This window comes from Paramormyrops kingsleyae, chromosome 18, assembly GCF_048594095.1.
Source record: "Paramormyrops kingsleyae isolate MSU_618 chromosome 18, PKINGS_0.4, whole genome shotgun sequence".
Taxonomy (NCBI): Eukaryota; Metazoa; Chordata; class Actinopteri; order Osteoglossiformes; family Mormyridae; genus Paramormyrops; species Paramormyrops kingsleyae.
In genome coordinates, this window is record NC_132814.1 from 23,714,701 (window position 1) to 23,738,504 (window position 23,804).

The following is a 23,804-nucleotide window of genomic DNA, read 5'->3' on the forward strand; positions in this document are numbered from 1 at the left end:
TTAGCACTGTTATAGAACAAGACAAAGAAAAAGAAAACTGACACTTGTGAATGCTTTGCCAGTGAAATATTTTCAGATCTTATACTCGACCTAATTTGTAACACTTATATCTTTTCAAAAACAGAACTGAAAGTAAAAAGAGAGTCATATTAAAGTAACTTCTGATTAGCAATATATATATATATATATATATATATATATATACACACACACACACACACACATACTATATTTTATTGGAGAGGAATTATTAGGTTTAAAAGTAATGGTAAGCCAGCCAATCTAGCCAAGTGTCAGATTTCAGGTTAAAAAGTCCAAAGTAACATTTTTTTAAGCAGATAAGTCAAATACATTTAACAGCTACATAAACTGCTCTAGCATCATCATTTGTCTTTGTAATGATTTTTTAACATCTGAAAGCATGGTGTCATCAAGTATGTTATTGGTTTGACTTGAACGTTCAACATCCAATGAATTACAGTAAACATTGCAGAAGGATTGTCCACATGGAGGCACTATTGAGTTAACATACATTGTCTTGCATGTATGAGTGAAAGAATTATGTTCCCTCCACATATTTATTCAGCTTAAAACTGCATCTGCTGGTCATGGATCCAAAATGATTCAGTTTTGCTTTCATTTCTAATTAAATATGAATTTGTTTTTTACAAATTATATTATCAGCCTAACAATTTGAGGGAAGAGTTGATTATTACTTGGTATGTCCTCCTTTTGCTTTAATGGCAGTGCTCTCGAGCTGGCGTATACTCCACAAGTATATGCAAAACCTGATGATCCTTCTTATTCCAGTATGATTTAAGAATGTTCCAAACATAATCTTGTCATGTTACTGAATGCAAATATTCAATGTGTTTGTCAGGTGATTGTGGAGGAAAACAGGATAGTATGTCTTGCTCAGCTTTCATTTCCATGTTCATCTCCATACATAAGTTCAATTGCTCGTTGAAACAAATATCTGAACAGCCAATCATATGTCAACAGCACAATGAAAATCATGCAGATACAGGTCAGGAGCTTAGGTGAAGGTTAACATCACACACCAGAATGTGGCTGAAAGGTTAAGTGACTTTGAATGTGGCATGGTTATTGGTGCCATGTCTGCTGATCTACTGGAATATTAATGCACAAACATCTCTAGGGTTTACAGAGAATAGGCAAAAAATAATAAAACATCTGCGTGGGCAGACTGATTCAAGGAAACCAAGGCTGCAGTGCAAATGGACTTACCAACATTGGATAATGGAACATTGGAAAAACATTGGGTGATCAGGTGAGTCTTGATTTCTGCTGCAGCATTCAGATGGTAGGGTCAGAATTTGGCATAAACAGCATGAAAGCATGGATCCATGTTGCCTTGTATCAACAATTCAGGCTGGTGATGGTAGTGTAATGGTGTGGGGGATATTTTCTTGGCACAGTATTGTTGCTGCCTATGTCAATCTAGCTTCTAATGGCTACTTATTGCAGGGTAATGCACCATGTCACAAATCATACCATCTCAGACTGGTTTCTTAAACATGACAATGAGTTCACTGTACTCAAAGGGCCTCCACAGTTACTAGATCTCAATCCAATAGAGCACTTATGGGATGTGGTTTAACGGGGGATTCCTATCATGAAGGTGTCATCAGCAAATCTACAGCAACCATGTAATGCTATTACATCACCATGGAGCAAACTTCTGAGGATTGTTTCAGGCTCCTTGGTGAATCTATGCCATGAATAATTATGGCAGTTCTGAGAGCAAAAGGGGGTCCAACCCAGTACCAGCAAGATGTACCTAACAAAGTGGCCAGTGAGTGTATGTATGTATACTTAGTGGAAAAAAAATTAAGCACCCAAAAGTAAGGGTCCAATTTGAATGTTATTTGGTACACATGCAGACCAGTGATGGGACCAGCAGTGTGTCCATACTGCCAACTCTGTTGTCTGTTTGATCTGATATTATAATCATTGCGATACAGTCACATGACCCTTCACCATGTGCAGATTCATTTCCACCAGTCCATCTGCGTGCTTCACTTTTTTATCACTGAGTATATATAAACACACACACACATATATACACTTATGAGCCAAAACATGATTACTCCCTTGTGAGGCAAATAATCATGACTCTCTTGTCAAAACTGTGGGTGGCCAGGTATATATAAGACAGTAAGCTAACATTTGGTACTCGTAGTCAACATGTTGAATGCATAAATAATGGGCAGGGAGAAAGATCTGAGAGTCTTTGACAAGGGCCAAATTATTATGGCCTAACGACTGAGTCAGAGCCTCTCCGAAATGGCAAGGCTTGTGGGGTGCTTATGGTCACCCGTGGTCTAAGAGTGATGTGAGGAGGGAAAAACCACAACTCGTTGATGCGAGATGTGAATGAAGGCTATCCTACATGGTACAAACCAATAGAAAGGCTACTGTGGCACAAATGTCTTGGTGTAAAAAGTGTCGGAATGAATATCTCACAGGACATCAGTATTGGAAACCACGACCCCTCTGCTGCCAAGGTAATGAAATTGAAAAATAAAAACATTCCCTAAATTGTTCAACTAAATGTGCAATAATCAAAGCCATGCTTCAAACTGCTGTATTTCTTAAATGTATCACTTGATAATTTCTCAGTGAAAAACTCTGTATTGGTAGAAATAAAACATTCATAAAACTTTTAAAATACAATTCGAACCTGCTTCCTATCACTTTATTTTTGGCTTATTTTTAGGAGGTACAGTAGGTACAGACAATGGATGGATGCAGCTCTAAATAATTTGGAATGTAATTGGATTGGGGGCCCAATATGATATGATTTCGTGGACTGGCTGGATGAAACCTACAGTAGGAGGCTCACTAGAGCCTGGGATATGAGTTAGGACAGTAACTGTAATACCTACAAATATGCAAAGTTGGTAATTAATATAGGGATATGGAAATGTGGTAGGGGGGTGACTGACTGGCATTTTGTCCAGGGTGAGACATAGAAGAGACCAGTCAGGATTGACTAGATCTTCCACTTGAACACTTGAGCACCAGTGATGGGTTCCCCTGTATTTCAAATGGATTGGGCTGAAGCACCAATTCCGTTCTTGACAGATCATATAAAAATGGAGACAAATCAAAGAAAACAGATCCACACCACCTTTGAATGTAACAGGTACCCCAACAGTTACTGCTACTTCTCAGTTTCCTCTATGAACAGAAGCAAACTATTTTGGGACTGATTTTATTTAATTCTCACTTTCCAAACTTAAACCTTCCTGCCTTCAATGCTCAGTCAGAGAAATTGATCTCAATTAATGTTACGTCACCGAGTTCTGGTAACATTTCACAATGTTGACTGCTCCTTCTCCTAACCTCTGTTTTTGTGTTCGTTCACATTGTTACTATTGACTTAATAATACTAATAATACATTTTATTTATATAGCGCTTTTACAAGAACTCAAAGACTTAGAATTCTTTTTTGTAAACAGACTTCAATTTGTCATTTTTGTGCTTTTCCATGTGTATCTTAACTTGCAACTAAGCTCCAGTGAGTGTTTTGCTAAAGGTTAAACAATAAGAACTGTAGCAAATATCTCACCTACTGCTCTGACTTTACTTGCAGTATCTGCACAGTGATTTCAAAATGCTTCAGTTACTGGCCTGGAATGTATCTTATCACCTGATTTGCAGTCTAGTAAGCAGATAACTTACTATCTTACTGTTGTACAAAAGCCACTGTTCAGTAGCTAACTATGCAGCTATCTTAGAATCTGGAATAATCTGGTCCTTATCACAGGTCATTGAATGGGGTTCACTGACTGTTTTAGAAACAAAACTGCTTGCAGAGATGTGGTGGGAAATCAAGAAAACTTGAGTAAACTTTTTCGAATGTTAACACCCTTTCATTTGAATTTAGGAGAGAAATTGAGGGCTTTAGGTTGCTACATTTAAAGGAGTGACTGTCCCACCTACCACCAAAAACCGTCTTTCCCACGACAGAGAATCAATACATTTAAGCTACACTTAATTCCTACCTAAACTATGAAAACACTTTTGGTTAAGAAACAAATGGGCTTTTTAAGAAAATGGGGAATGCTAATGGACTGCAGTCCTATCTAAAGTGTATTCCAGCCTTGTGTCATATTCGGCCTGGGACAAGATTTAGCTACACTGTCAACCTGACTTGGATCAGCAGTTGGAAGATAGATGGGTGTATGGATGGATGGATGCATGCATGTGTAGGTTATGGCATAAACTGGCTTTATAATTCCTTTTGGATTATATAGTAACCTACTCTGATCAGCAATTTCCAAATATGGTGTAGGTTGACATCCAAAGGCGTAGAGGTCATTCTGTTTTTTTTTTTTTAATCGTCAGCAGGGTTTTGGTCTTTGGGGGGTAGCACTCTGTCTGTGGAGGGGGACAGGTGCTATGAGTTGGGAGAGAAAAACACCAAACACACAGTGAAATCATCTGCTTTGAACCCTTGGTTAACCCAACGGATTGGATATGGAAACAAATGTCGATATCGAGATTGCCCAAAGAAGGAAACAAACAAACAAATTCTTACTGGGTAAATATCTGCTGTTATAGTTCATAATGATATAATTCTGGTATCTCAGTTTTCAAGAAAAAAAAGAAAAGATATTAGGAAAAGTACCAACTGTTTTGGGATCTGGACAGCATAAAGCTATTATTTATGTATTATTTATATTTATATATAGAACAGATGTGTCATTTAGTGTTTTCTTTCAGACATTCTAAGTAGTAGATGGTTTATGGAAATCATCTACTTTATTACAATTTTTTTTTGTCTTGCAGAGCATGACATAAAATGTTCTGCTGAGACACTTATAATACTAAAGATGAATTGCATCATTTACCAAAAGGAGGTGAAGCTGAAATTTCCATAGAACTATAAGAAAAAAGATAAATAAAACACTGAATAACTTAAAATTGTACTTCTACCATATATCAGTATTCCAATCCAGAATGAAATGCATTTATAACTAAGCATGGCAAAAAATGAAGCATTTTCAAACTTAAGCAGCACCCACAGAAATTCAGAGTGAGACTAAAGATAGTCTTACTCTGCAGTTTTGTGTTTGTTTCTTAATTATTTTAGTGTATTTCCTTGTACTTTTATGGTTGGCTCATTGTCTACTGAATCTGCCAGGAAGTGGTTTGTACCAATAGCGCTCTGCTTGTTTATCACACTGAGTCACACAGACTAGGCCAGAGAGTTTGAGCCAACGGAAGTAGCTGCAGTTCCACCCCAGTCCCCTCCACCCGTGTCTCTCACACTGAGGGTCATGCAGAGCCATTCAGAAGATGGAGCCCCAGCTGGCTGAGCAGGGCATCAACCTGCCACTCACACGCACTGTTAGAAAAGCACCTTGGACAATTAGGCTTCTACAGTAACACAATTCGTGAACCATTGATGGTTCCTAAGCAGTTTTTTGTTTCACAATTTTTATTTCAGATGCTCAGTTGCTTCATTTCATATGAAGTAAATATACTATTAAGTATTGCTTATCAAAACACATCACCTTGTACATAAACTGTCATAAAACGGTACCTTTTTTTTTATCCAATAGACTAAATGAGCATCTTCAATAAAAGTATAGAGAGTAGTATATTTCCTGACCGGGTATGTGGAGACTCCAGCCTTCTCTGATTTTTGATCTTCCTCTCTTATGTTAGTTACACATAGATGTAATGACCAGTGACCCAGACCAGTGCATAGGTCATTAGCTGGAAGCCCCTGGGCCTTTCCCTCTGTCAGCCCGTTTCTGAAACCTCTGGTGAGTAGATAATTAGACCTGTGAAATTTCCTATCCTGTCTTTGAGACATGGTGACCTTGGATCTGCCCCCGGCTGCGAAGCTCATTGCTGACAATAACGAAGCTGCTGTTTCGTGTCTCATCAGCACTGGCTGAGCGGGGGAGGGGCCCAAAACGACAACATTTGCTGAGCAGACGGCTCACAATAAAATTAAATGATCATTATTTTTTCCTACAGGGAGGAAGGCATCCACATTACAGCTCTGGAAAAAAATAAGAGACCACTCTATATATTTTTTTTTATTCTGCATTTTTAAATTCTGGTTTAGTCCTGGTTCTGCTGGCAGAAGGCTACACTGCGAGGCAAGCTGCTTCCAGACTCAAAGTTTCTAAGACAGCAGCACACAAGAACAAGGTGAAGCAGGAGACACTGGCAATGACCAAAAACCAGCCAGGTAGAGGGGAGAAGAGACTTATTAATTTCAGAGATGACTTGTCAACTTATCCAGTGGTGCCTCTGAATGACCTCAAGTGATCTTCAAAAGGAATAGGAAACAGTAATTGGTGTGAATTGCACTGCTAGGGAAGTTCATAGCAGGCTCCTAGAAGGAGGACTGAAGTGTCATGTTGAGAGAATGGAAGATGCGGATACACAGGACTGGGAAGCACTGAAACACAAGACTAACAAGGAAGTAAACTAGGAGTGATCAACTCAGGGCAGAAACAAGAGGTAAGACCTAACAAGCACCAGGTGTGACTCATGAAATCCACACCAGAGATGAGATAAGAGAATTAGGCAGACAGGGTTTGCTGGACCTGACATGAAGACCCATAAAGCAAGGAAGAAGCCCTTCATCAATGAGAAGCACAGAAGAGCCAGGCTAGTGTTGGCAAAAAAATGTTTTTTTTACACAGCTGCATATCTATAAATTGAAAAATGAGTGAAATTGACATTTTTGCTGTGGTGTCATAATTTTTTCCAGAGCTGTATAAAGGAAAGAATCACATCTGTTAAATCTACAGCTCAGATCAGACATGCACTGTCACCAAGTATTGAAACACTATATTATTATAGGCATCATATTATAGAGATATTTTCTTTCGTTTCTGTCCTTTTTAATGTTGTTTCTATATTGTTTCTATATAAAGTATGAAGGCAGAATTGGTGCTCTCTGGGTAACACTGATTTTCACTTTTCACATGTGAGTGGGAGTTTACATCCCCCCCCCACCCCCCCCGCACCTTGCGGTTGTGTGAATTTACATTTTTAATCCCACAGTTGAAAAACGAGTGTGCCTTGGTGAATTGGTGACTGTGAATCAGCCATAGTGTTTGTGGGGTGCGATGGACTGGCATTTTGTCCAGGGCTTCCCCTGCCTTGTGCCCAGATACTTCCTGGAATAGGCTCCAGCATCACTATAGCATTATAGTGGATAAGTGGTTGAGAGTACGTGTAACAAGACAATAAGAATTCTAAGCTTTGTTATGACGGTGTCCCTGATACTTCCACTCGGTTGTTGCTCTTTCCATCTAAAAGGTGGCCCTGGATTAGCTGCAGCACCAGGGACAGTGACCACCTACTATAATTCAGCACCACTGACCTGGACAGCTACTCCTCGTCCTCAAGTGTCCACTGATGAAGCCAGGGACTTCAAAGCGGGAGAGGAGCGGCAGAACCAAAAATGTTCCAGCAAATTGCAAAGAGGAGGTTGCTGAGATGCCCAGCCAGCACATATCAGCCACTAATGGAAAGCACACAAATGAACATCCTCTACAAACCCAGGACATTCTCCCTGGACCCCCTGGTCCCTTGCCCAGCTACTGGAATTTTAATAAATTCAGTCTCTATCTCTCTAGGTGGTCACTTGGAAACTTCCTGTTGCTTGTATGTGTTTATCCTCACTTCTTGCCACATATTTATTTAAAATTTGACCTTCAAATCATCATCCTCATGCTTATAACATCTTGTTATTATTCATCTAAGGTTTAATTGTCCTTTGCTACTTGCTGTAATCTATAGCAAAATTTCCTGGTGACATTGTTTATCTTATTTACTCAATTCATGAAACTCAGAAGACCAATCTCTTTCTATCAAATAAATTACGCCTTGCTTACACATGCTTATACATACATCAGGTTTTGCTGCTATTCAAGGTTACTAATTTTACACTAGAATTTTTATTATAGTACACATTTCCACTGCTTCAGAAAAAGCTGTACCAATGTGATGTATCAGGCTGAAATTCAGTTCAAACCATAACTTCTCCACATTACTAAGGGTAGGCATTCAAAAAGTCATTGAGTAATACTGTAGTCAAATAAAGCCACGCTAACGAAATCCCTTTGAAGCATTATTACTAATTTATATCCCTCTGGCACACTCATTGTTATGACCTGCCCTTACTTATTGTGTACCATTTCTTATATCAGGCTTAGGAATTTAAACATGAAATAAAATTCATACAGCATAAAAGGATCCAGAACCATCTTTACCCCAGCTGTATATGCACATGATAAACACCAAGTTCCATTGTTCCCACAAATAGAACCTTATGATGCAAGAAATTTGAGAAGCTGCTCAATGTAGACCATATTCTCAAGGGGCGGTTCCCAAAAACCTAAAATTCACTGGCACATCCAATCAGATTTGTGTGATAGGCTTTGATTGGCGTAAATTGCAGAGTGCGCTGCATGCTTGATTATAGCGTTAATTTAAACCTATACTTGATATAGGGTTGCGACTTTAAATGCGACTGAGCTGGCATGATAAAAATTGGGCCGTGGTGCAAAAAAGGTTAAGAACCACTGTTCTAGATAAACCAATATCCTATTATCCTATAACCATTTAAAATGAAGAAGAATGCTTTAAGCAGTGTAATTCGTATTAAATAAGCAACCAGACTCAGCCTAAGAGCCACACCCCTTGTTTGGTGAGTATCTTTCATGAAGCTCTGTAGTCATGGCACTGCAGTTTGGTGATGTTGCAAGTGGATGATGGATGTTAGTTTGCACCAATGTTTTCTTCCTTCCATTCTAACCAGGACACAGATCCTGTAAATTTGTTTTTTGTTGAGTTAATGAAAAGAGGCCAATTTTCTTGTTATTGTCAGTATACAGCCATTTTGGGTCTTCAACCTTTCATTCAGTGCAACAATAGATACATCCACAACCACATTGAAGAATGCAGTTTCCAACCTTGTCAGTCCCTTGTTGACAGGCTCATTCAGAGACTCATATGTAAAGTACCTTTTCATAGACAGCCTCTTCATTTCATTTCTTTGCACATTTCTTTTCCTATGGCTTGTGTTGCACTAAAGCCAGAGCTTCTGTAACTGACAAAAGATGCTTTTGTTTTCAGGAGGTCAGTTCAACCAAGGAGACCTCAATAGATAGTTGACACAAGTGTTTATTTGATTAAGCAATTTAAATGAGTATGTGAACAGTGATTTGGCGAAGCCCGTCCTTGGTCGTTGGTTCCATCGACTCTGAAGCTGACAGATCTGGCTGGGCGACCAAGCAGGAGGCGAAGGAGCCAAACCCCGGAGCAGGATGGGGAGCCGAAGGAGGTGGAGGGGAGGAGGTGGGTGAACTGAATAGCTGTAACGGCAAAGAAGTGGGTTAGACTTACTCTTTATATAAAACCTGGATCGATGTGATTGGACACGCTTGTATTCATTAGGTCTCCTTGTTTGAACTTTCATATTCACTTTCATTTGCCATGTCTGTTTGCATTGACACAGACAGAAGTTTAGTGACCTGATGAATGCGGCGGAGGATGTCATACCACACCACAGAGCAGATTGACCAGAGTAGGTCAGTTGTCTACTAACATTAAAAAGATGATACATGCTGTTTGCACAAGTATTAAACTCTCTGTGCTCTGGAAACTCCAGACAGTGACATAGGTTTAATATTAACATTACGGGGTTGGGTATATCGGGGTCAGAGGTGTGACGTCACGTTGCCATATAAGGCGATTCTGTAGTTGCGTTTCATACAGTTCTTTCTTTGCCACAAACTATTGATGTTACAGTTACAATGTATAAAGTGAAATTTATCTTTCCATTTTACTGTTATCTATCTTCACTGATGTGGTAGTTCAAGTGTGTTAAGTCCCGCATTATATGTACGCTGAATTTGCAGGAATTGGTGAAATTATGCACAATTTGCGAGATTCCACCATGAATGTCAGGCCATTCATTGGGGAAAAAAATGACCTCACCTCAGGGTCCACTATGATGCCGCTGTCACACACCCGCATCCTCTCTCTCTCACAAACACATCCTAACCTTCTGGAATGAAACACAACACGCACATAAAATAGCTACTAGAAGATCTTCTCCTAGAGACCCATAGAAGTAAATATAGGAGATTTACTAAACCTCTTCTTGGTAATAAATGGGACTTTCTGTCAGCACTATTTATGAACTGAGTTTCTGGTATTTGAGTAACTTACTTTATGGGATTTTCCAAATAAATACCAGGTCTGGCCCCGTTTTTTGACGGGCTTCTTACTCGTTCTTTTGCCATAACAGCAAACAGTGGGACGAGAATTGTGAGTGACAGAAACGGTATGTACCGTTCCATTATCAGCATTGCTATTTGTGCTATACTGTTAACTAACCTAGCTAGCTGCAGTTTGCACAATCAAATAAGATAATATTTATGAACCTCGCTGCGCTCACCGCGCTCTATGTTGTCTCTTTGCTCATGGGTCTGGAAATGATTGTCTGCCTGTCGGAGCGGGAGTTGACAATAAACCGTTTTAATGGAGGGTAGGGGTTCTCCAAATAAAAACGGCTAGAAAAAAACTTTTAATTATGTAATTGAGATATATGAATCATATGTGTGTCACAAGTAACACAAAGGTGACAGTTATTAAACCGTACTGTATTTAAACATAATTAGGTACTACTTAGTCATGATGTTTCTCTCTGGAGATAAAACGTAACCCTTGGAAGGTCTTTGTAGGCCAATCACTGCAAAAATGAAGAATAAGGAGCATTCTGCTGATGCGAGAAACAATGCCATTGAAATGTGCAAGGCAGGGAATGGCTACAAAAATATTGAAGATTTTGGATGTTCCATTAAGCACCGTAGGACTCATCATCAGTAAGTGGAAGGTTGATCACAGCCCCCAAGCCTGTACTAGAACAGCCCATCCCTCAAAACTAAGCATCAGAGCAAGACATCAACTGGTGAGAGAGGCTACTAAAAATCCAACTGTCACTCTCAGAAGTCTGCAATGCTCTTCAGCTGAAGCTGGAATGAAGGTGCATGGGTCAAGAGCTCTCCATGAAACAGGCCTCTATGGGGGGGAGAAAGAAGTGATTCCTTAAGAAGATCCACATAAAAGCACATATGGCATTTGCTACAAAGCATGAGAAAGACCCTGTTGTGGGAGAAGGTTTTAAGGTCAGATGAGACCAAAATAGAACGTTTTTGCCAGACTTCAAGGAAGTATGTGTGGCGTATAATGCCTCAAGAAACACCATACCCATGGTGAAACATGGTGATTCAGCATTATGCTGTTGGGATGCTTTTCATATACTGGGACTGGGAATCTTATCAGAGTTCAAGGGAAGACAGATGGAAACAAATACCACCCAATATTGCAGAAGAACTTGTTCCAGTCTGCTATGAACCTATGGCTGGGGAGAAGATTCTTTGCTCAACATGACAATGAACCTAAGCATAAGGCCAAAGCGACACTGGAATGGCTCAAAAACAGAAAGGTGAATGTTCTGGAAGCCCTGATCTTAACCCTATCGAGAATCTACTGGACTATTTGAAAGCTGCTGTCCAGAGGCACGGTCCCACCAACCTGGAGGATCTCTATGAATGTACCAAAGAAGAATGGGGAAGAATCACTTCTGCACAATGTGCAAAGCTGATACATACTTACCCCAAAAGAATTAAGACTGTTATTGCAGTAATGGAGCTCTCAATAAGATATTAATGTGTAGGGGTTTAATACTAAAGCAAACAGAACAGGAAACAGGCGAAGGGAGCCGTGGAGATGAATGAATGGGGTTTATTCCGGGCTGACACACTCCAAAACATACAATAACATAAGCAACATCAATGACCGAACTGGGGAAAACATACCCAACACAGACTTAAATACATTGGACTAATGACAGCAACAAGAAACAGCTGGTAAACACGGGGATTCCACATGGGGTTAATGAGGGGGTGTGGCACAAAATCAATAATCAATAACTAGCTCCTATGTTTTTGTGGTGTTGAGGAGCCGGTTGTTGACTCTGCACCACTCTGACAGCCGCTCCACCTCGTCCCTGTATGCCTGCTCACTCTCCTTGCCCGAGATGAGTCCGATCACTGTCGTATCATCTGCAAACTTAATGATCTTGTTGATGAGGTGGGGACACAGTCATGTGTGTAGACCAGGGCTATTCAACTCACGGTCCTCAAGGGCCGAGCCCTGCTGATTTTCCAGCCTTCCTTCACCTGTGAGTCAGGTGTGAAGCCTCTGACCAATCAGAATCAGTAATTATTAAACTAACTACCTGGGAGAACTGAAAACAAGGCCTGGATTTGGAATCGAGGGCCTAAGTTGAATAGCCGTGGTGTAGAGGGTGTAAAGGAGCGGGCTGAGCACACAGCTCTGTGGCGACCCGGTGTTGAGACTGAGAGCAGTAGAGGTGTGGGAACCCAGTCTGACCCTCTGGGAGCGACCTGACAGAAAGTCCAGTATCCAATTGCAGGTGAGTGATGGAAGTCCCAAGACTGCCAGTTCCCAAGTTCATCCATCCAAATTGCCCAGTATGAAGTAGGGGCCCTCATAGTTTGGCGGAAACTTGCAGATGTTACCCAGCACCCTCTTGGTTCCTTTTATTAGAAACCGTACAGCATCTCCAGTGTTACAGTAGTTCCTGGCCATGTGCTTATCATAGTGTTTCTTAACATGCTCCACTGACTGACCCAGTGTCTCTTTGGGTGACAAATATGACTATGCCCAGCAGTAGCTCTGTTTGGAGGAGGACAATCACTGGCTTCCTTACACCAGCACCTGCTCCTCACCCTACTGTTGCTGGGATAAGATGGCTCCAATGCCAACACTGCTAGCATCAGTGTCCAAGACACGATCACTATTATCACTGGGATTGCCTAAGATAGGTGCAGCAGTCAGCAAACTTTTCAGTTCACTGAAGGCCTACTGGCGCTCTGGAGTCCATTGTAACTGGGTATTCTTCGTTGTGAAGGCAAGGAGAGGGCCAGCCACAGCAGCAAAATCCCTGAGAAACTGTAACATGAAGCAAGGCTAACAAACTGGCAGAACTCTGAAATGAATGTAGATTGTGGCCATTCTAGGATCATTAGGATCTTCTGAGGGTCAGCTGCTATTCCATGCTTTGAAACAATGTGGCCAAGTAACGTCACCTCACAGTTGTAGAAAAATCACTTGGCTGGCTAAGTTGGCCCACTAAAGCCTTTCAAACAACCATGCTAAGCCCTGAAGCATCTGGGTACATCTCTCCCCAAGACAATGATGTCATACAAGTAAACCAGGTATTGCTTCCTACTATGTTCTAGCCAGCACTTGAATCATCAACCTTTAGATTGTACCCGAGGCATTGTAGAGCCCAAAATGCATAACATTCCACTGGAAAAGTCCCTCCCATCTGCAGAAGGCTGTAGCTCTTTTTGCCCTGGGGTCCAGTTCAACCTGCCAATAACCTGCAACCAGGTCTAAGGTGATGAACCATTTGGCATTTAAAGGGTGTCTAAGGTGCCCTAAATGCATGGAAGAGAATATGTACTCTTAACCATCCGCTCATTCACTGCCCAGTAGTCCATACAAAGCAGTAGGTCCGGTCCTTTTTTCGTACTAGGACAGTTGGCAAAGGAGGAGGCCCCGGTAGAGTCTGAATGTCATGCTGTACATTGCTAGTGTGTCCAGGATCTGTGGACCCAGTGGAGAAAACGTCTCTGTACATTAGGGCTGCAACTAATGATTATTTTGATAATCAATTAATCGGTCAATTTATTTTCAGATTAATCGATTATTAATCGGGGGGGGGGGGGGGGGACGGACGGACCAATTTGATTTCCAGCATTTTTTAAAAACCCAGACTGTCTTTGTACAAAGGATGTACAAATAAATGTATGCTACATTGAGTACAAAAAAATAATTTTGTAGCAGCTGAATCAATGTCATGAAAAACACAATCTTTTTTTATAAAGTGCAACCAGCATGGTGCTTTACATAATGTATTCAGTACTCAAGTTTTTTAATGTAAAAGCACAGACTACCACTCCTGCTACTAAGAATATTATTTAATAATTCTCTAATGTTATTTAATGTTGATACACATATGTGACGGGGGGAGAGAGCATGCGACCGAGTATGTCTGCATTTATTACGGACAAAATAAACATTTATTGTGAAGAAAAAGCCTTTTCCAAATTTTACGCTAAAAATGCGCCGGCTTGCACTCTTGTGAAACACCATAGACTTTAGTGACTGAACAGCGCAAATAAGACGATTGGGAACGTCTTATTAAGACGACCCGGGAACGGCAGGCGGCAAATTTAGTTTTAAAACGTGTCCAGTTGTGTTCGCATACTACAGTGATGAACTGTAAAGAACATAAATAACATAAGGCTATTTATTTTATTTAGTAAAAGGACAGGATATAGTCCTGATCTATAGGAAAGGTAGCCTTAAATGACTTCTGTTGTGATCTGGCGCTATATAGAAAATAACATTAAATAAAATTAACTCAGGGCGCCCCCCCCTAATAGAATGGTAGGGTAAACACTTTGTGGTATATGTAGCCACATTTGATAATAGGCAGTAACGTCATTGGTTACGCAATCTGACAGTAAACGGCTCATTAATAGGGATATTCTTAGAGTTGTGGTCTCGGCTGGTTTCGAAATAAAATCCCAAGTCCATGACAAGAACGAGTACAAATACGGCTGATTCAAAGACAAGATTGAGACTTCTATCATGAAGAAATTAAGCAGTGGTGTAGTGGTAACAAGAAATTTAAGGTGGGTAAACTATATGCACAGCAGTAAAAACGGTGGGTAACTATTCATATCCTTAACATTAGTGATCTCAAAAAAGGTGAGTAAACGCTGTTTTGTAAATTTAAAATGTGCGTAAACTGCATTTATGTGCATTTACCCTCCACTACACCACTGACTGAAGGATTTGCGTTAATCTGAATAATTGCATAACATAACCCAAAAACTCCACGTCACATAATACATCAGTGTCTCTCCGAGCTAATGTCAGCTAATTACCGTCAAATACTACAGTTTCTGGCAGAATTAAAACAAGACTCTGCTGTGTCCGCCGCCGCCATTTTTCAAATGTTTTTTCCAATTCTTCCAGAATTCATCACGTAAGCTACTCAAGGCACAGCATTGGTTCCCATCTCCTTTTTCTTTTACGGTGGTCAGCATCCAACTTAATGGGGAAGATGGTGGCGCAGGAGGTAGTGCTATCGTTCGGCAACCAGAGGGTTGCAGGTTCAAGCCCTGGTTCCTCCTGACCCCATCAAAGTGTCTTTGAGCAAGACACTGAACCCCAAATTGCTCCTGGTGTGCAGGTTGGGACCTTGAATGGCAGCCTTTGCCACTGGTGTGTGGATGGTGAATGTGAGGCATGTATTGTAAAGCGCTTTGAGTACTCATAGGAGTAGAAAAGCGCTATTTAAATGCAGTCCATTTACCATTTAATGTTGTATTACTGCCACCGCAGCTTTGGTTAACATACTGCTCCCAAATTAGGGGAGTAGCCACTGTACTTATGTGTATAATAACATAGAGCCAACTAATCGATTAGGTAGGTTCTCCATAGACCTGTACATCAACAGGGCCAATATCCCAAAAAGATTTCACAACTGTGGGTTGGTCGGACATCAGAATGAATGTGATTGTTGCAGTGAAGTGGCAGCACATTCCTTTGGTCTCCACTGTGCAACAAGGCACATACCTTCATGTCATAAGCTTGAATATGAATACATATTTCAGGACCCACACCCTTGACGCTTTGGTCAGAGATGGATGGTATGGGGGTTCTGAGGTACCTCCAGGGACCTAACCTCCCCAAGTTTACATTTTTGCTTTCACTAAGCTTTGTGTTGCGTAGCTTGAAATTGGGCCTCAAGGCTTTCTGTTCCTGCTCTCTACATAAACTGGTGTTGGTATTGCTCCCCACACCATGTAACCATCCCTATCTTGTATTATGGCCACATGAGTTCTCTGCACTGTGACCGACTCCCCAGATCGCATCAACATTACACTATTATCTGCTCGCTTGGTGATTTCATACCTGTGTGCAATCTCATATGCTTACTCTCTGTCTCAGCTGAATGCCAAAGGTGGCCACATGCGCAGACGAGGGGCCCTATATTGCACCCACCTCCACCACAATGCGTGAAGTGAATAGTCCCAGCGAGAAGACCTAGGATTTTTGTGGATCACAGCTCCTGCGGCACCAACCAAGCATAACCTCATCTGAATAGCCATTGTCTCCCTCATTCAATGATTGGCCTTAGTACAGCTGTCAAAACAGTTTTAAAAACTCTCTCCAAGAGCCTGACCTGCCAAACTGGCCTGGGCACAACATTGGAATTTTCTCTTGTGGACCAATTACATCATCCTCGCTATCTGACGAGATATAATGAACATGCTGGGCCCATCTGCCCCACGCACTGTCCGGAACTAGTTTTGTTTCAATTCCACTATCCAGCGTATTCCCTTTCAGTTATGTATGAATAAATGTATTTGTATTTGCCAGTACATATTTCTGTGCACCATTCAGCTTTTAATTTACTGGGAATGACAAGAAATCGGGGCTCCTTCTTTCTCTTCATTTTAAGTCTGTTTCTCCATATTCAACCGGAAAATGAAGGCAAAACCAACAAAGAACCTAATTTTGTCATATCTGTTTCATGCCACTCTCCATGGTCAATTTTTAAACTGGATTTTCTAATTCAGTTTTATAAAGTTGTCTTTGTGCAGAGTACCATCATTTGAAGTGGCCTATTCAAAGGCAGTTATATGGTAACATTACTTGTCTGGACATATAAGTAAGGGAAAAAGTAAATGGAAAAATGAACCATAACTTTATACCAAGTACGCCTATCTTGATATTTATTATTTCTTCAATTAGTTGGTCTCTAAACGTGGTAATTTGGAACTGAGTTTAGCCTGGTGGAATGCAGCTAATATCTCATGGCACTCCCCACCGTAAACACAAATACACAAGCATGCAGCACTTAATTTTTTTAGCCGAAACAAAAATGTGCAAGCATGAAAAACGTAAGGGTATAACCCACTAAATAGCTGGTGTTTAAACTTGCTGACTGGACAGGTGATTAGTAATGCCAATCATCATTATTTGGTTTCTGTTGCAAACAATCGATTGGCACGCCAGACATGTCTAGGACTGGGAGTGGTCAAATATCTTGGGAACTAACAGAAGCAGTGACATATCAAGCAGGAGAAGTTAAAATATACAGCTCAACTGAAAGCCAAATACCTTGCCCGCTTTCCTGACAAAAGTGATAATTACAAATTAATGCCAGATTAAAGTCTGATTTTTTTCGCACAAAAAACTGAACAACATAATTCTGAAAGGAACAAAAGTATTTCTATGAAGGCTACATACCAAACAGGACAAATTTGCTTTGGTATTATCTATTATTATTTTTATTCAGATAGAGCTTGTTCTCTGCAGTTTTTATTTAGTAATTAGTTCTTTTGAAAAGGAAGAAATCCTTTTATTTGGTTTACTACACTAGCCTGTAGTGATGAGTGATGCCACTGACTTTCTTTTCTCTGATTTTGATTCAATCCAAGGTTGGTTTGTATTATACTGTATAATGTAGCGCCGGGTGAACACGAGTGACGCGAAGGACAAGGAGACTTGCTTGTCAGAACACGCTCTTTATTAGAGTCCTGAACAGAACTGTAACAGGCACCAAAAAAATCACCGAACCGAATATAACTAGGGAGGGTCGGGGAAGCTAGATGACGGACATCAAAGTACATTCACGGTGGAAGATTTATACACAGCTAAGGACACGCAAGGATCATACAGGGTGCAAATGAGACATAGAATAGAATAGAATAGAATGCCTTTTATTGTCATTATACATTTTTTACATATACAACGAGATGAAAAGCATCTCCTTGGGTCAGTGCTCAAACATATACATATAAAATATAAAAAGAGAAGTAGTATAAAAGTATATATAAATGGGCATGGGCAACACATGCGTGACAATCGGGAATGCAGTGTAGGGTCACACACGCACATACCACAGGGCTGAGATTCCAGGTGGCCTGAGACAAGGCCTAGCCTGGTATGAGAGGTACTCGTTGGCCTAGGCACGAAAGGGGGGTCCAAAAATGTAGGGACCTAAAGACAACAGAGTGGACCTCACGGATAGGGGTCCCTCAACGTGGCACGTAACCCCCCCCCCCTTCTTCTCCATCCTGCCTGACATACCATGCCTGACATACTATCGCTAGTTTCAATGAGCTCCCAATTGGTCGTATAAGTATGTTCTAGAGGAGGTAACTAACTGTGGAAAAAGCACAAAGTTTGAGTTAATCTGGAGATCCCAAACACTGCGACAGTATTCCTCCCACATTCAAAACATCCACCTCCACCATAAATTCTTTGTCCAGATATGGGTGTGTAAGGATTTCACTTTCAATATGCTTTATTGGCTACGTGTAATAAGTGCATTGGAATGTTTACTCAGTCATCCACACCAAGACAAAGATGAAATAACAGCATTAGATGAAATAACAGTATAAAAATGAATTAATAATAAAAACACTAGAGATACGATGCAATAAAAATAAGTAACACGTTTTCTTTTACAATTCACATAAAGTACAATCTTCCAGATTTAATTACTGATGATGCTTAGGAGGAAAAGCTGTTTCAATGTTGTGCTCAGCATTGTGATGTTAGGAAACCTGCTACTAGATTCCAGGGCTGAGAGCAGTTTGTGCCCAACGTTGTTTGGGTCTCATGATATACTTTGTTGTTGCAGCGCTCAGTGTAAATCTACATGACGGACGGAAATTCAGCCCTATGATCTTCTGGACTGACCTCAGAATCCTCTGTATGGCTTTCTTGTCCTCTTGTAAAGGGATGAGCCCCTCCATAACTTCATCAATATGTTTCCATAACTTATGTCTCAGTGATGGACAGGTGGACAGGTGATACAGTCAGGAGACTGCATCGCCTCACAATAATTGTGGTACTCTTTTAAAACTGTATTGGGCTTTTATCTATGTTATTATATGAAACATCATTTTATTCTATTTAAAATTTCTACCTTCAGGTTACTTCCCTATAAAGATTACTTATTATATGTACAATTACTGAGTAAGTTCTACTCAAGCTAATTTGAAGATTGAGCATTAAGATAGGTTAAGATTTATTGGTCCCAGGTGGAAAATATTTTGCACACAACAGTGGGGTGCATAAAGTGTAAAAATGTAAACACCTAGCGGTGTATCCTCCCATCAGATGCTAAAGTCAAAAATGCACTTAAAAAGTTACGTGCTTTTGAGATATGTATATAATCATACTTTTCTAAATGCTAATGTGTTATATAATTCTTATATAATTATATAATTGCATTTCCTGGAATACATATGGTTTTAGCACCAATCTGCCACCACAGACACTTTGCTTGTTAAGACAATAACTCAAAAACTGTTTGACGGATCCATTTCAAACTTTGCACAAGCATTATACAGGTGAGATACAGGACGTGAATAGATTTTGAGACAGGGTCTCCCAAAGTTGAAGCAATATTGTAACTGCAATGACATAGGGCAGCAAAATTGGAACCGCAAAGACAGAGGGCAGCCAAAAATGAAGAATGGAGGTTACAGCTACCATCTTGTGAACACAGTCATTTGCCATCAAATTTTCCGAGTTCTGTGGGTTGCGAGATCATTTTCTGTAATACAATTTATACTGTTTTCTTTGTTACTAGTCTCCCTGCTCAGCAAATTCTATCAGCAGCAGTAGCAGTCCATGGGGGGATTTAGTTGAGTCACGTTTTTTGGAGTGGTAGGGAAAGTGTTTAAGATATTCTTATTATAACAAAACTTCCATTATATTGCAGAATTTTTTAGACAGGTGGGTCGAATGAACTTAATTATGGAACCAAGAGACCAGCAGCAAAAATCACAGAATCAAATATTAAGAATATAACACAGAAAGTAATACATCAGCACACAGGCACCTAGCAGAACACAACTAAAAACTAGGAACAAGAAAACTAAAATAGAAAATAAAGACAGGGGAACAAAATGCAATATTTACAAATAAACAGAGGAAGCTGGCTTCGAACACCAAATGACCAAAGGGTTTATAGCCACACGCTCAGCCCACAGACCTACAGTATGCAGATGTCTGGCCAATAGGGAAAACACACCAGGGAAAACTAGGAACTAAGACAGAGAGGGGGGAAGGCAGAATGGCCAACAATGCTTGCTGGCCAAATGGGGAAAGGTCACAGAGGGTCATATGGTACAGACCCTGACACAGATTTGATTAGAATTGTCAGTAGTGAGGAAATTCTAGGCCACTGCTGAGGGTACAGTATACCCTAATTTTCCAGACATTGTCACTTTAGGATTGACGGTCCATTTACTGTGAATATACATATTTCTCTGTGTTCAAGTGAAAGCGGATATGTCCATGAATGGTATTGAGGATATACAGTGACTTCATGGAATTATCTGTTTTGGGATTAACAGAAGTGTCCAAGGAGTACAGAGGATATACTGTGAATGCATGGAATTTTGCGTTTTAGAGTTAAAGGAAAAGTCTGTAAATTTAACAGAAAAGGTACTGGTAATTTTCTGCCAGGACAATATGCGTTTTTTATGGATTGTTTTTTTAGAGTGAACTTTCAAAAAGGTCATGATATTTATGCAGGACAATTCCCCTTCCTGTGCAGCAAGGCATTCCATAGAAAGGCTTGAAAGATGATTGGATTATGACTTGGCTCCCTCCATGGCCTGATTTAACTACTGTGAAACTACTGTGAAAGACTAATGTAACAATTTATCTCTAAATAAATTTACTTGGAGCAAAAGAAAACTTCTGAATTCACTTTCAGAGGTCTGCCTTAGTTTTTCCAGAAATGATCTCCAAGAAGAATACATGCCTAGTAATTCCACATGCAGTGTAAATAGAATATAAATATTTAAACATATAAAAATATAAACCATATAAATGACATTTTCAGTCATGGAAATTGAAACATACACAAAGGAATATAAGTGATAACCTTATTAGTGGGGAAAGACTTTGTCATGCAAGTAGAATGTGCAATAAATGAATAGGTCTAGTTTCATACCTTCACGTCAGAACAAGGACTCAGAGCATTCAGGTTAAACACATTTATTAACTTTCACACTTCCAGGTAATCCATCCAGTAATTCTAGAAATTGTACAGGTTGGTCTATGTGCGAGGAGAATGGATTGGGTGGCGCAGGAGACGGACTGTCTGGGGAATACAGTGCTATTGCTCCGACAAGCCTTCTTTCTGATTAAATATTGCGATTTTTAAAAACGTGATAAAAAATTATGCAATAGTTAAACATAGATCAGTTAACTATATGTGAAGAAGTAGTTTAATGCCACAAATGTTTTTTTTTTGCTGCAGTCTGTTTTTTATTCTCTGGAATAAATCCTTAATTGCAGAATTTTTATTGGATTCATTTCCCAGAACCACTCATCCCCTTCAAGGCTGCAAGGATCCTGGAGCCTTTCCCAGTAAACGTAGATCACAAGGAAGGAAATAAACAGAACAGGCTTCCAGCTCATCTCAAAGCAGACCTGTATACACACACACACACACACACACATATTTTTACATCTTCAAAGAACAGGTTTTTAAATTGTATTTTGGGCTGGATTCAGACCAAAGTTTGTCTATTGGGTATCCGTGATATAGAATTGGTATTTAATTTGATTCCAGTATTGTTTTCACAAAGCTTGCTGCTTTAGTGTTTGTAGATCATTTTGTCAGATGTTTCTGTGGTATACTGAAGTATAATTACAAGCATTTCAGAAGTGTCAAAGGCAATTAATACTTTATTTAGCATCAGATTTATTGACGATTACATTATGTTTATGCAAGGAGTCAAGATTTGCAGTGTTGCCCCTACTTTTTCAAGACCTCTGCGATTCGCCCTGGTATGTTGTCAACCAGCTTCTGAGTGAAATCCTGACTGATGGCAGTCTATTCTTGCATAATCAATGCTTGGAGTTTGTCAGACTTTGTGGGTTTTTGTTTGTCCATCCACCTCTTGAGGATTGACCACAAGTTCGCAATGGGATTAAGATCTGGGGAGTTTCCTGGCCAAGGACCCAAAATGTCAATGTTTGTTCCCTGAGGCACTTAATTTAGGGATTAACAGAAGTGTCCATGAATAGTACAAATGATATACTGTGAATACATGGAATTTTCCGTTTTAGGGTTAAAGGAAATATCTGTAAATTTAACAGAAAAGATACTGGTAATTTTCTGCCAGGACATTATGCGTTTTTTTACAGATTTTTTCTTAGAGTGAACTTTCAAAAAGGTTATGATATTTATGCAGGACAATCCCCCTTCCTGTGCAGCAAGGCATTCCATAGATGAGCCAAGAAAGGCTTGAAAGATGATTGGATTATGACTTGCCTCCCTTTACCACCTGATTTAACTGTGAAACTACTGTGAAAGACTAATGTAACATTTTATCTCTAAATAAATTTATTTGGAGCAAAAGAAAATTTCTGAATTCACTTTCAGAGGTCTGCCTTAGTTTTTCCAGAATCTAATTTTCATGCAATGCAGTGTATACTGTTCCCGTCATAGAGCAGCGCAAACTGCTCTAACCACAATAGAAAGAGGAGAGGGAGGCCCTCAGTTCTCAGAAAGGCCAATAAAAAGAAATGATTGAGATGAGCAAATGAACACAGACGCTGGACAGAGGAAGATTGGAAAAAGTGCTATGGATAGACGAATCTAAGTTTGAGGTGTTCGGATCACGAAGAAGAGCATGTGTTAGATGCAGATCTAATGAAAAGACGCTGGAGGAGCACTTGACAACATTTGTCAAGCATGGTGGAGGCAATGTGATGGTGTGGGGCTGCTTTGGTGATGGTAAAGTGGGAGATTTGTACAGGGTTAAATGGATCTTGAAGAAGGAAGGGTATCACTCCATTTTGCAGTGATATGCCATACCCTGTGGACGGTGCTTAATTGGAGCCGATTTTGTCCTACAACAGGACAATGACCCAAACACAGCCCCAAACTATGCAAGAATTATTTAGGGAAGAAGCAGCCAGCTGGTGTTCTGTGTATAATGGAGTGACCAGCACAGTCACCAGAGCTGTTATGGGAGCAGCTTGACCGAATGGTACGTAAGAAGTGCCCATCAAGCCAATCCAACTTGCGGGAGACGTTTCAGGAACCATGGGGTGAAATCTCATCAGATTACCTACAAACAAGGATGTAATTGCTGCAAATGGAGGACTCTTTGATGAAAGCAAAGTTTGAAGAACACAATTATTTTAATTTCAAAATGAAATTTCATGCATGTTTTCATGGAAAACAAGGAAATTTCTAAGTGGCCCTAAACTTTTGAATGATAGTGTATGTCTTTGTGGGGACTATCCATTCACTTCTATGGGCCTAACCCTAATCCCAACTATGACAACCATAAGTAATCAAAATAATACAAGACTAGTTTTTTGATTGCATTCACAGATTTTTATAAAATTTAGTTCCCCTTGTGGGGACCTCATTTTTTAAGACAGTGACTACTGTTAAATAGTAGAAAAACAAATTTATTAATTGAGAAAAAGACAAAGAATTCATTCGTATAGCAGTTTATGTAAAGGCATGTGCCTATGCAGAAGTTTATTCTGTTTACTTCACAATATTAATTTTTTAAAGGAATAAATTATATGTTAATTTAAAAGTCATTAAAGGCTTTCATGCTTTCTTAGC